The following is a 14,568-nucleotide window of genomic DNA, read 5'->3' as shown; positions in this document are numbered from 1 at the left end:
CTCCATGTAGTTAGAGCACAAATCACCTGAGCACCATTAAGGAGAGGAGACATGAGGATACAAAGCACCAAAACAAGAAAGAAGTGAAAATAAGTTTCCAAGTTGTTCTGTGTGTGGCAGAGCAGTGCCACTCCTATTTCATAGACTCATAGATTCATAGAATGGTCTGGGTTGGAAGGGTCCTCAAAGATCATCTAGTTCCAACCCCCCTGCCATGGGCAGGGATGCCAACCACTACATCAGGTCACGTGAACAGTCTTCTTTGCTTCCTTGCAGGAGCAGGTTTGGAAATAGGCTCCTCAACTGTAGAGGGTGCTGGTCTCCAAACCCCAGCTTGCTCAGGCAGTCCGAGCTCTCACCTCACCTTACCCTCTAGGTTTTAATCACAGGCACTCTGCTTGCCCCAGATGAGCCATCTATGATTGTGTGGCCTTTGTGCACAGTTACATGTTTTCATTGCTTTCCATACACTGGGATACTACAGCACACAATATAATGGGATAATGTGCTAAAATGAGATGCCAGGGCTGTCTCTTCAGAGGGCTAGGCTGCCAAACATTACACCCACTGGATGTTAAATGAAGGCGATGACTAAGTGTTCACACAGTGGCTTGCTTTCACTTAAGACTTTGGCAGACTGACGTAAATTGAAAGTCTGCTGTGGGCAGATTTCCTCCTACTATTTTTGATTTCATGCAAATAAGAATTGCAGGATGCCAGGCAATTTCTACCTGTGAGTGACATATTTTGTGTTGACAGTCCCACACTGTTTTTATATCTAAAAGTGTAGATCTAATGATGCATGTAGGGCAGTTGCAGCTTGCAATATCTCATCCCAGACCCATCTCCAGTTCCTCTCCCTCTCCTGCTCCCAGCAGGCTGCATCCAGCCCCACATGGCTTCCTTTGACACACACATGTCTATAAAGTGTTGCAGTCTGCTGCCAAGCTGCCAAAGAAACCACAACGGTGCAATATTTTCTGCTAACAAGTCTATGTCCTGTGTGTTTCACTCCCTGGTTCTGCTAGATAAAAGCTTCCTGTTAAAGGCTTAAGGGGCAGCTTAGTCAAACAAGCATTCCCTGTCTTTCAACAGATCTGGGCAAGGAAGCATCTACTGCTCGAAAGCATTTAAGCTAATCTGAAAGAGTCTGGGAGGGCGGCTCAGCAGGTGCAGGACTTCTGGGAGAGGAGACATCAGCTTTTGGGGTGATGGGAAGAGAGTAGGAAGTGCCTGCATGGGGAACCAGTGAGTTCCCCAAGAGTGAAACGTGTTGGAAGACTGAAGCACCAGGTGCACATGTGGTTTCATTCTCTCAGCTCTGGGTTGCATATGGGTGCCACAAAAAGTGCTGGGAAGGGACAGCAGTAACATCCTGGGTATGAAGACCCCAGCCACCTGCGAGCAGCACTGCTCTCTCCCAAGGCCAGGAAGCCCTGCCTGGGGACAGAGGCTGTAGATGCCTTTGAAAAAGCTAACTCCTGGATAAACAGCCTGTGAACTCTTTTATGCTTGTCCCTACCATCCCAGAAATCTTTCTCCGTGTATTTTAGTGCACTGTCCAGCCACCATGAAACATGGTGGTTTCACATCATCTTTTCCCCACAGCCACCAGCCACGAAGCCAAAATCTCAAGGAGGAAATGAGATTAGGTAGCCAAGATGCTGATCACAGGAGGTGACAGATGATACTATTTTAATTCCCATCATTGCTTTATTCAGACCAGGATCATCCACAGCAGCAACTGCCTGTTTGGAGACGTGCCCTCACCTTGCAGGTATTCTGCAGCAGATGCCTGTCTTTTCCTACCTTGGTTTAAACAAGGCTTAGGCTGTGCCTACCTGCCTACAGGCATGTGCAACAGGCTGCATGCAACTTGGCCAGTGGCACGGTGTGGATTGCAGGCTGACGGTTCAGGGCTTGTCCTGGAGGCAACTAGTAATCCATACATCTAGCATATAGCCTCAGTCTCCACCACCTCTTCATGGAGGACCTATGATAATTTTTTGGTGTTTTTCCTCCCAGAGTGACTGATTCCCACAATGGTGTTTTGGTATGGTGTGGTCTGTGGCTTGAGGAGGACAAGGGAAGCTTCAAGACTTTCTGGGATAGTGGTAACTAATGGATAGTGGACAGATCCAAACTTGGAGGAATCTTGTCTGTAATGCCTGTGGAAAAGTGTCTCTGAATTAACTATCCTTAGACAGTTATTTAGGAGTGCGTACATCTGTGGGAAGCTAACTTGAAAGGGACCTGAGGCCCCCAGTTTCTAGCAGAAGGTGGCATTCTGGGTACCTAACCTCTTACTCCATAATTCACACAGGCTTTTGAGATATCTCATCCCTCCAGGAGCAGGAAAGCAGGTGCCAAATCAGGCTGAAGGTGTCTTTATTGATGTGCCTCAGAAATAGCCCTGGCACTAACCTTGTGGCTAGCACAATGTCCCATGATGTTGTATTCACATTGATATGCTCACGAGACTACCTTTTTCCTTGAGTTTTCCAGTTCCACTGAGAGAGAACAAGTAGACCAAAAGAGACAAAACTCATGAGTTGAGATAAAGACAGTTTAACAGGTGAGGGAAAGAGAAGAAGACAAGTGAGACCAAGGAGGTTACTCACCTTGGCCCACAGGCAGACAAGCTGAGCAATGGCCACCTTGGAAGCCAAAATTTCACTGTTTTGTTCCTTTACCCTAGTTTTCATTCCTGAGCATGTCAATCACTATATGGTAGAGAATATATCTTTGGCCAGTTTGAGTCAACTGTGGCTCCATGGGAAAGCTGAGTCTGGCTTCACCTAGTGCCAGCTGGTTCCAAACACTGCAGTTCAGGTAATGGACGCAGGATTTCTGTGATAACACTCCATGTGCAAAAGAGATGTGCAAATCAGCTGATGGTCAAACTACCCATGCCTAGAGGTGGCTAAAATGTCTTATTTATGGTTACATATTTCGTCGGATAGTTCTTTCGAATATGTTTGAGCTATTCATCCTAAAACAGTGAGATAGGGCTGCAATACTGGGACCATAGGTCTCAGCAAGTGTTTCTGTTTACAGTCCAGCTTTTATTTACATTCTTCCCTTCAGCAGCTGACATCAAAGTGGGAAAGAGAAGCGGGTGGCCTGTCCCAAGGCTGGTACTAATTATTGCAATTAGGAAGCTTCATAAGAATACACCCAACATTCAAATAGAGCATCCAGTGTTTTGTAGTTTTACTACACTACTTAACAGTGAGTGTTAATTTAACTAAAAGTGTTTGAACTGTTTTTTATCACAAACATCCAGTTTGTTCAGGACTGTGGATTTCCAAGAGCTCATGAACAAAAAAAGTTGCACTGGATCCATCATGTTCATTATTTCTTCTAATCTACCAAGTTAAAGTTTTTTCAAGAAACCAGAACATCATTCGAGCCCATTGCATGCACCACACCAGTGAGAAAACATAGCTGCATCCTGCCACCATGCCTCTGGCTGTCTGTGCAGATGTCTGCCTCTTTATTGACATTCAAAGCATTGACAGGAATCAGCCCACCTTGCCTCAGCTATGCCCACCAGCTCATTAACTTCATTGTTTAGTATCTCTTCTAGTGCCTGTTGCTTATTTTCCATGCTCCTTGCATCCACGTATAGACATTTCAGTACATTAATATTCTTCATCTTCTCTTGTTGAGCTACTCCAGCTTCAGTCTTATTTGTAGGCTGGAAGTACATGTCAGATTATTTGAGTTGGGTGAAAATTTCCCCTCTTTCCTTCACACTGAGTTTTATAGCTATCCAATAAACATGCCTGGTTTTGAAACTGGGAGATTGGTACCCTGTTCTGGCAGAGTAACATTAACCACAAATTGCTTACATCTAAAAATAATACATGATAATTTTGTTCTCTCTCAGAAACTGGCACACTGCATTCTCTAAAGGGAGACGAATGAATATGTGAAAATATTTTCAGAACAGTTGCTTGTCTATAACAATTCAATGTGAAATCAAGATAGAATTTATTCCTTCATAAAGCATTTATTGAGCTATGTTTCAACCATCATTCAGCATGAACACTCTAGAGGATCAAGAAAGGACTTGATCTTTCTAGAGCGTTCTATTCATAGAGAGACAACAGGTTGAATATTCATCTCCTGGACAGCAAGAACAGATTGCGAATCTTGCACAATTTCTCTGTGAAGTGAGGAAATCGTGACCATTTTTCATTTTGCTTTCTATTTCCTGAGAAACTTCTGGGTATAGCAACACTTAGCAATTTCCTACAAGGAGTCCTACATGCTAATTAAATCTCCTCAGACTCATCTCTCCCAGTCTGAAATAAGAGTCAGACATTTGCCAAATTACATCACCATGAGCAACTTCTTGAAGTCTCACCTGTGTCAGCCATGTGACAAAAATTGTGGTCATGCCCTGATCATTTCTCCTCAAGACTACTAGAGCCTCCTCTTCATTTTCACCTTTTTCCTTTGCAACCTATTTCAAATGTCTCAGTAAATCATCTGCCTCCACAGCGGCACCTCTGAATTCTTCCATCATTTTCCTTTGGCCTCCTGCATTAAATTTCAGCTACTTGTGCTTCCCTTCAAGAATCCCCAGAACACTGCTCTGACCTATAGCATCAGCTGCAATATTTCCTGCTCTCATTTCCACTCAGCCAGTACATCACATCTCGGTGATGCCTTTATCGTCTCCTCCATTCTTCAGACCATCCTCAACACAACTGAATTCTTCTTTTATACAGTTTCGAAAGGCATGCACTGCAGTTTTCATGCATCCTTTCTCGAAGCACACCTTCCTGTGTTGATATGTGCTCCTTCAGCCCTCCCTGCTCTGTTATGACATTCAGACAAGGGCAAACATTGCCGAAACTATCACACTCCAGGCCACTGATGAGCTCCAGACTTACATTTACAACTCATTGGTTAAAAGCAGCATTATTCAAGCTTTGTGCCATGCCAACCTGCTTGTAGACATCAATAACTAATAAAAGTAAGATGCCTGGAACAAATTTTTATTATCCTTCTTATTTTACAGATGGACTCACATCACCTTTTCAAATCAAAGACCCTTCCGAGGTACAAAAATAGTCCAAGAGAAGATTAGGGTTTCCTGAGAACTCCTCTATCCTTAACTGGCTGGCTGAGGCTGCACCCAGGACACTTCTGTTCTCCTGCCATAGAGTATCTCTCATATTTGGTCCTAGCTGTCTTCTTCCTTATTTAGACAACTCCTAGAAGACAAGATGCACTGCAGGCTCATCCTTTCAATGAGTGGTGAAGGATCTCACCTGGCTGTTGGAGTCCTGTCAGACCTAGTGGCTTAGCCAAGAATGTTTACTGTCATTGGAGAAGGATGGTTTTTTCCAGCCACACAAAATGTGAATAATGTGAAGCTGGGTTTGTGATTATACGTGTGCAGCTGGTGGTTTACAGGTGTGTTTGTAGTGAGAGGAGTGTGGGATGATGGATAGAGTTAAACCTAGAGAGAATTCAGAATTTTAAGGTAAAAAGCAGCTGCAACTACCTGGATGGACTGAGGCTGACATCCTCTCCTATACAACAATAAACATCTGCTCAGAGAAACAGGACGGAGTGTGGAACGAAGTGGACACTACGTGGCCCCCCTCCATTCTAATCCCAGCAGAATGGGAGAACATTGTGGTACTGAGACCATACAGTACCCGTCTGACAAGGAAGAATCAAGATGTTCTGCTGCTGAAGCCAACAAACATGTCAAACTCCCTCCTCAGGTGCCAAACCACAACCACCACCCCCCTCCCATTAAATACACCAATCAGAAATAAAAGGTATTTATGACTAGACCCACTCAAACTCCACCCAAACATAAAGCAAATAGTATAAAAGTAAGCTGGGGATAGGGGGAAAGTGGGAGAAGACCTCCACTGAAACTGCTGGGATCAGTCGATGGGCTGAGTCCATCTTCTCCCCCGCCAGAGGGACGCCTTGGGTGAGAAATATTGTCTACGTGCATTAAATGCTGCTTTGAAGACTAAAGCTTTTGTTTGTGCTTACCCCCACAACATATAAGTAGATTGCTTTGTATCAGAACTTGTACTTGCTTAATATATGTATTAATAGACTGGTTTTTTTTAAGCCATATTCTTGCAGTAGACACTATCACCGACAACATTCAAACCTTAATTATCTGTCACAATTTGTACTAACAGAGTGTTATTCCATAAACTGTAAAGTTAGTCCTTGCAGTTGCTGGCAGCGCTTAACACCAGTTGCAGAGGGGTCTTGGCTCTTATGAGTTTCCCCTAACAAGGCAGGTTGAGGTACCCTCCGATCTTGTGAATCTGTTGGTGAAGGGTCTCATTACAGGATGCTGACAGACTGTCAGGCACCAGGGTCTCGACTCTCCCAAAGATACCAACAGGCAAAAATCCAAACTCCCACCTTTCACGTGACAAGGAGTTGTAGGTATAGTTATATATATACTCTGCTTCTTATGCAACATTTACAAGCGTGTGAAGAGAGCATAAGGAATAGGATGTGTTGTATATTTTCTCTAATGAAGTATTATCTTACAGTTTTGCACAGATCTGATGAGAAGGTATTGCAGCCATGTCTCATGCTCAAGCCCATAACTGCAAATTCTCTGCCATCACAGAAGCAGTGTTAGAGTTACTCAAATACCACCTCTCTCTTTTTCCTTTGGCCTTAGCTGCTGTAGCTAAGGGGAGCACTTAGTTGTTCTTGTTCTGTAATTGTGGTGAGTTGACCTTGACTGGATACCAGATGCCCACTAAAGCCACTCTACCACTTCTCAGCTGGACAGGGGAGAGAAAATATAACAAAAGGCTTGTGGGTTGAGATAAGGAAGGGGAGGGATCACTAAGGGGAGAGCTCACTCATCACAGGCAAAACAGACTCAACCTGGGGAAATCAGTTTAATTTATTGTCAGTAAAAATCAGAGTAAAGTAGTGAGAAATAAAATCTTAAGCCACCTTTTGCCCACTCCTCCTCTCTTCCCAGGCTCAACTTTATATCTAAGTTCTCTCTCTCTTCCCCACAGCAGCGTAGGGGGATGGGGAATGTGGGCTGTGGTCAGTTCATCCCACCTTGTCTCTGCTGCTCCTTTCTTCCAATGAGAAGGACTCATCCCCTCCCCTGCTCCAGCATGGGTCCCTTCCATAGGGTGCAGTCTGCCAGGAACAGGCTGCTCCAGGGTAGGTTCCTTGCAGTGTCACAAGTCCTGCCAGCAAACCTGCTCCAGTGTGGGTTCCTCTCTCCACAGATCCACAGGTCCTGACAGAAGCATGCTCCAGCACTGGTTTTCCATGGGGTCACAGGCTCCTTTGGGCATCCGCCTGTTCCAACATGGGGTCCTTCATAAGCTGCAGGTGGATCTCTGCACCTCTGTGGACCTCCATGGGCTGCAGGGGCACAGCTGCCTCACCATGGGCTGCACCACAGACTGCAGGGGAATTTCTGCTCTGGTGCATGGAGCACCTCCTCACACTCCTTCCTCACTGACCTTGGTGTCTGAAGGGCTGTTTCTCTCACATATTCCCGCTCCTCTGTTCACTGCTGTTATTCTGAGCAGTTTTTTCTCCTTCTTGTATACATTATCCCAGAGGTAGCTGTTGGGCTCAGCCTTGGTTAGCATCTGGTCTGTCTCAGAGCCAGCTGGAGTTGGCTCTGTCAGACTTGGGGGAAGCTTCCATCAGCTTCTTACAGAAGCCACCTCTGTAGCCCCCTGCTGCAAAAACAATGCCACACAAACCCAACACTGCAGTATTTTCTACTCTTTTCTGGATACAGCTATTTGATTTGTACTCAGGAGCTGTATCTTCCAACAAATATAAATTATACACGTACTCTGTGTCATCTCTCAGTTTTCATCTCTCACTTCTTCTCATAGAAGTGAGGCTTCTATGTATTAAAAAAAAAAAAAAAAAGACTTGTGTAAGAGAGCATCTTCCAGACATAAAGTTGGCTCCTTTCTGTATGACTCACGCTGCTGCATCCCTCTTTGCCTCAAGCTGAGCCTGATGTGCTCCCAAAGGTTGAAGACCTCAGTTTGGGTCTTTCAAGGAAGTGCTTTAATCACCAGAGGGATGGGTTGTGCAGTCTCTCGTGCCTCACTTACAAAATGCCTACTAGCACCAGTTCCCATGAGAGAGAAGCAACAAAAGGGTCGGTACAGGAGTTCTGCCAACACTCAGATACTATCTAGGGATCAGAGCAGGTCAGTTACACCAAGGCTTAGCAAGTCCGTGAGTTCCTGTAAACAAAACCTAGGCTTTGTTACGTTAATATTGACATCTACAGGTGAAAATGGGATTTGAACACAAGATTTGCAACAAGCATTAGTGTCACTGTAGTTCTTGGACACGGCACTCAAAGCAGCCATACAGCTCTTGAAGTACTCAAATTTCAAGTGCCCAAAACTTTATATATATATATATGTGGCCAGTCTTCGTGAGCGAAGATTTGGGAAAGGTCATTAACCCTTCCAGCCTGCGCAGTGGATTTTTAGGTGAGACACAGCGTGCGCTGAACTGAGCCCACCCTTTAGTCCTGAGGTTCATCTGCCGGGGCCGAGCAAAGCTTTAACAACAAAGTAATTGCACACATAAATGGCCAGAATTACCCAGGTTTCATTACTTACTGTTTTATGTACTGATGCAACACAACATCACAGTTACTGTATTTAACAAATTGGTCCCTTTACAGTTGTTTCAGTGAGATGTAGGCTAATGAAGCAACTCTCTGTCATGGACTCAAGAGGCAGAAACTTCTCTATTTGTATGTATGGCCAGTCTTCGCAAGCGAAGATTTGGGAAAGGTCATTACCCTTCCAGCCTGCGCAGTGGATTTTTTAGGTGAGACACAGTGTGCGCTGAACTGAGCCCACCCTTTAATCCTAAAGTTCATCTGCTGGGGCCGAGCGAGCTTGGACAGTGGCAGCGAGGTCCTCAGGACGTAGGTTTGTTTAGAGTGACCTTCTCTTAGATGGGTGGCCTTACAGGGCTGACGAGCTCCATCTACCCATGGGAGTTTCCCTGACCGGGAATCGAACCCAGGCCACAGCAGTGAGAGTGCTGCATCCTAACCACTAGACCACCGGGGGGCCCCTTCTCTATTGAGGTATTTAAGAAAGATTCTTGCTTGAAGGATTCATGTTGATAGAATAAAGTGAATATCAGAATATGCTCTCTAGTCAAGCAGCTTGTCCTATTACAGCTATCCTTTACAAATCACATATATGTTCCCAAAGCTGTGTCTTCTGGAACTTTTGAGGAAATTTATTGGCCTTAAAAGCCGATGTTCTTAGACATTGATAGACCCCGAAGAGAGGCAAAATCCAGAACAAAAGACTCTTTCAATTAAATGCTTAAAATGTTCCAGTAACAAACTCCCCCACATTAAACTAGATGACAACTAACTGAGGCATTTCTGATGCACTAAGCTGCTTTGGTGCTACACGAGCAGAAATCATCTCTAAAATGTACAAGATCCAGCCTACAAAGGAGACTTTGTGCAGTGTCTCTCTGAAACAATTTTTATAGCAATTACTTGGAAATTAAGTTCTACTGCATTTGCCATCAGCTTCAGTGGAACCAGGCTTTCATCCATTTCGTATCAGCTTTAGGGCTGGTTTTTTTTCTGTTTTCCCATTTCTAGCATGATCCAGTTCAGATAGTAGCTGCAATCTGTCATCTGGTGGTGGATACTGAATGTATGTTGGGGGGAGGGGGGAATTAAAAAAAAACCCAATCTGCCAAGTCTTGCAGCCTTCAACCTTTCGTGCAGTAGAAGGTTTACAAGATGATTTAAAATCTGCATGTGTAGAAAATAAGGAAGATGGGCTGACTCTACACATAAAATAGGTTTGGGACAGACTGAGATTGATGGCTTTGTGACAATGACACTAAAGTTAATAGCTGATACAGGCAGACAACAGAGTCTATTTTAAATTTAAAATTGAACTGTGTGTCACTGACAGCATCATACTGACCATTCATTGCTAGACCTAATTTCTCTCTGGTAATGACTACAAGAAGCAGAATAGATAATGATGTGCACTGCAGAACATTTGGGAAATGGGATTAACTGATTTGCTTTTTTTTTTCCTTGTTTTTAAAACAACTATTTAATGATTAGTAGAGGTGGCTATCCTTGAACACTCCTGAAGGGTAAAGATTAGTCACTCCTCTGGGAACATCTCTGTCGCCTCTATTTCCTTTCCTCTTAGGAGACAGAAGGGGTGTAAATTGTGCTTGCAACAGACTGGGAAGGCTGACACTGTTAAAATATAAGACCTTGACAAAACCCCTGGAGATGATGTATCACCAGTCTCCTGGGCAGTTGCACTCCACATTCACATTTGCACACTGCAGATAATTCCTGTCTCTCAACAGCCTGAACCCAAACTTCAAATGCAAATTGTCTTGGAGCTGGAAATGGAAACTTGCATGCACTGAAAGGAGAGAGTTATTCACATATTTAAATAAAAAGCTGACAAAAAAATATGTGAAACGAGGAAAAAACAAATCCTTCAGTCCTGGGGGAAGCATTTCTTTGTTGTCTATTTCTGTCATTATTCCCTCCTGTTTATCTACCCTTTTCTTCAGAGACAGAGATGATCATTGGTTTTGTACATCTCCACCCACACAAATAGAGATCTTTATTGGCATACCACTGTAGGGCTGATCACCAGAGACTTAACTTTATTATGTGTCAGTGAAAGGCCTTTAAAAAAGTGCACAAACTATAATACAAGGGGCTTCTGAAATTTTACATGCATGGCACATGGAAGCAATCGACTTCAGGAATAAATATTTGTGCCTCAAACCTGAATGCAGCCAGCACACATGCGTGAGGGTGAATGTTGCTGGCCTCACGCTAGGAATTTGAGCTCTGTCCTTGAAACCACTTTTTTTTTGGTAGGTGCTGTGTTAATGTGTAGCAAAATGGTAGTAGTGCATTCCATAATCTGCTCGGTAACTGTATTTCAGAGCATCAGCGGGTTGAAATTTCTACCTGCTTTCCTTACTCCTGTCTGTGACATGAGTTTGCAGACCTGAAGGATTTACTGTTTCTCTGCTTTTTCTGTTTGGCAGGAAAACTAGCTGAATTGTTCGAGTCAAGTTCAAAAGCTCAAATCTGAAAGCTGCATACTCTTTGGTTGAATTAATTGCAATTCCACTCTGGCCTTGTAAAGCTAATTTAAATTATAGTGGTCTCTGCAACTTCATGGTGTAAAATAAATAAATCTAATTGTATTTGGCTTAACTACTGAATCTGCTTATTACTTTCCAAATGGTACGGTGGGACTTGTAGTTTTTATAAACTAAGCTACCAAATGATTATGATGAGAAATCAGGACTGTGGAAGTAGTAATTACATATATATAACCCCATTTTCTACCCTATGAGAAAGTGCAGTGCCTATGTTCTATTTCCTCCTTTTCTTCTGTCTTCTGTGAGTGCTGGAGGGCATTTTAGATGGGGTTGCTCAGACTATCCAAGACCTTTAAAAAAATCTTCTCATTTCCTAGAAAGTAATTGAAAACTCCCACACCAAACAAAAATATATGTAACATACGTAAATGCTATAAAAGTAATATGTGGTTTACATAACGATTTATAATGCTACTTCATCCCTGAGGCAAAATATGATCATATATTTTATGCTCTTAGATCACCCCTGTGTGTCTGTGCTGGAACAAACATGCTCCCTTGGTGCAGACTGTGACATCAGCTCACACAGCAAGGCATGCAATCACTACGGCTGGTTTTGTTATCAGCTGGGGAAGGGTGGATAAACAGGATCATGTTTCCCATTAGTAAAAGGCTTCCTAAGTTCCACAAAGTCAACAGACAGTAATCAGGTATCAGCTACTTCACTAGGAAATGAATCAAAATCAGGAGTGGGAGGCTTGGGATGTGGGGTGGGGAAGTAGGGAGGGAGAAACAAGGTACTGCTTCATTTCTTTGTCTGCTCTGATTCCTCTAATAGAATTTCCATGAAGGCATGTTAACCAGAAGAGGAATTTCTGCAGCAAATCATCACAAAGAAGCCATGAAAGCCTGTTTAATACTTGCAGGTGGCATCTAGTCCAGGTGCTCACAGGAGCTCATCATCTGACAGTCATCCAATAAATAGATGCTCTACAACTGTACAATCTAAAGGTGGAAAAACCAGTCAGGTCAGTTCAATCCACCTCTTGCTCTGCCAGTGCAAGACAAGATATTCTTTTTTTTTCCTTTTCCCAATGCATTTGTTTAGCCTTTTTGTGCTGTTTAGTTTTAAAATTTCCAAGTAACCCAAGAGGCATCTTCTAAACTACTACGGAAATTAGTATTTCATATCTTGGCATTAAGAGGTTTCCCTTACCCATCCCTCTTCATTGCTGCTTGGTGAAATAAGTTCCTGCTTACCTTCTTTCACTGTTTTGTACTACAGCCACTCCAAATCACTCTAATTACCTCCCCTTTGCATCTACCCAAGAATTTCTACATTCGAGCCTTGTCTTCACTTTCACGAGTTATTCTAATGATTATGCATATGGTAGCACATCAGTATTCTTCTTTTCTGCTGTGTTAGTAACATGCTGACCCAAAAACGAACGCAGTATTTCATGCAGAATTAATGTATCAGAACTACTGGTCTCAGAGCGAGAGCTCTCACACTCACACTCCCTACTATGCAATATTTGGACATGCACCCCAAAACTGCAAAGGCTTTTTTTGTCTCACAGCATCCAAATTTATTTCTTTAATGCAGGTTTAAAATGTGTTTTCCCAAATTCCCTTTCATCGCCTCTATTTTATGGCAAGTGTGTACTCACCTAAGTTTTGATGGTTGCTGTTATATTTCTTTGTATTTTCCCCTTACTGTTTGAAAGTCTTTCTACTCTAACAATGTATTTCAGTGATGGACTGTCTTCATGATCTTCCTCCACCCTCCCCAGGACTGTAAATACCACTAAAGCTTCTACATGGTTGTAAAAAAAAGCTGCATTGCTATCCATTGCTACTCAGACAACTTTAAAATCACCAATCTTTCTTCCTATTTACACAAATCTGAATTTATTTCTCAAGCAAGATTTCACAATAAGCACACACAGGCCTAGGAAAAAATTTTAGCACAGATGTGTATGTAACTCATTCCTTTCAGCCACTCAGTTTCATCTCCATTCTAGAACACTGCTCTATAGCTTTGCAGCGAGGGCAGTCAGCTGAGAGTACAAGGGGCCAAATGGGGCCTCAGCACATCAGGTCTCTTATAGGATCTGTGCAGAAAAATCACAGTTTATACAACCTCAGCAGTGATTGTCAGATATCATCAGCTGCTGGGAACATGTGCAGAAGCAGAACTCTAAGCAATTAGATGGTTTGTAAGTTGAACATGAAGGCAGACAATGAGCTGTGATGCTCCCAGGGTAAAGGGGACATATGAAAATGCGCCTCTGCTTATTTACCTCAAATATGTTGATGGTCCTCACTGGGCCTAGTCTGGTGAGAAGTGCTGGAAAACATGGATTCAGCTTCTGACTACATTCAATCAATACAAACACTCTTCCAGCCTGTTAGTAGTGTTATTTGTTCTGTAGTAACAGGTGCCAGAATGTGTCCCTTATGCAATATGAGTAAGAAAAATCCTTTAAATTTAGGCAGAAGTTAGATTTAACAAGACAAAAGTTTTACTATATTGTATTAATTTGCATTTAATTTACTCATTACATTTTCTTAAATAAAAACTGACATTGGTACATAATTTTTGTCACTTTCATTAATATCCTGCAATACATATCAGCCAGATTGTTATTTTTACATATAGAATAACCTTCCAACTCAGAAAAAAACCCTTCTCTTTTAAAGGCCTGATGCTCAGCCATATCAGCCTTCGCTGCTATTAAATAAGGAAAATGAGAAAACTACTTACTTCCTTCCCCAAATATTTTTTCTGCACTGATGTATTTGTAAATTCCTTTATAATCCCCCATTTCCTTTGTTAGCCTGAAGCAATTAAACTAATCCATCCTCTGTGAACCTCAGTTGACTCACAGTATCCTTGGGTGTCTTCAAATATTTTTTTTTGACACTTTTTCTTAAATTCAGGTCTTCAAATCTACATGTGGAGCTTACTGTTTTCCACAGCAGTTGTCAGTCATTCTTCAGCTGTAGTCTTTCTGGCTTTTGCAGCCACCTCGAACACCAACGAAATCTTGGCTCCTATGAGATCAGAATTAGAATCATAGAATCATAGAATCGATTGGGTTGGAAAAGACCTCCGAGATCATCGAGTCCAACCCTTGGTCCAAATCCAGTCCATTTACTAGATCATGGCACTCAGGGCCACGTCCAATCTGCGTTTAAAAATCTCCGGGGATGGTGAATCCACCACCTCTCTGGGCAGCCCATTCCAATGCCTGATTACTCTCTCTGTAAAGAATTTTCTCCTGATATCCAACTTAAATTTCCCCTGGCGGAGCTTAAGCCCGTGCCCCCTTGTCCTATTGCTGAGTGCCTGAGAGAAGAGACCAACCCCCACCTGGCTAGCTCAGGTAGCCGGTGATGAGGTCACCTCTGAGC

At 43.0% G+C, this 14,568-nt stretch overlaps 1 long non-coding RNA gene across 1 annotated transcript; it reads right to left on the bottom strand.

Moving 5' to 3' along the window:
* Window positions 1-13,074: 13,074 nt before the first annotated feature.
* Window positions 13,075-14,247, bottom strand: LOC120323363. Its single transcript, XR_005563731.1, has 3 exons — window positions 13,919-14,247; window positions 13,455-13,501; window positions 13,075-13,265 (listed from the first exon to the last, which is right to left on the bottom strand). It is a non-coding gene; the product is annotated as an uncharacterized LOC120323363 (long non-coding RNA).
* Window positions 14,248-14,568: the final 321 nt, after the last annotated feature.

This window comes from Pipra filicauda, unplaced genomic scaffold (genome assembly GCF_003945595.2).
Source record: "Pipra filicauda isolate LSUMZ 115617 unplaced genomic scaffold, ASM394559v2 scaffold243_size1161148_pilon, whole genome shotgun sequence".
Classification (NCBI taxonomy): Eukaryota; Metazoa; Chordata; class Aves; order Passeriformes; family Pipridae; genus Pipra; species Pipra filicauda.
Note: the sequence above shows the minus strand (reverse complement) of the source record. Positions and strands in the feature narration are given on the sequence as shown.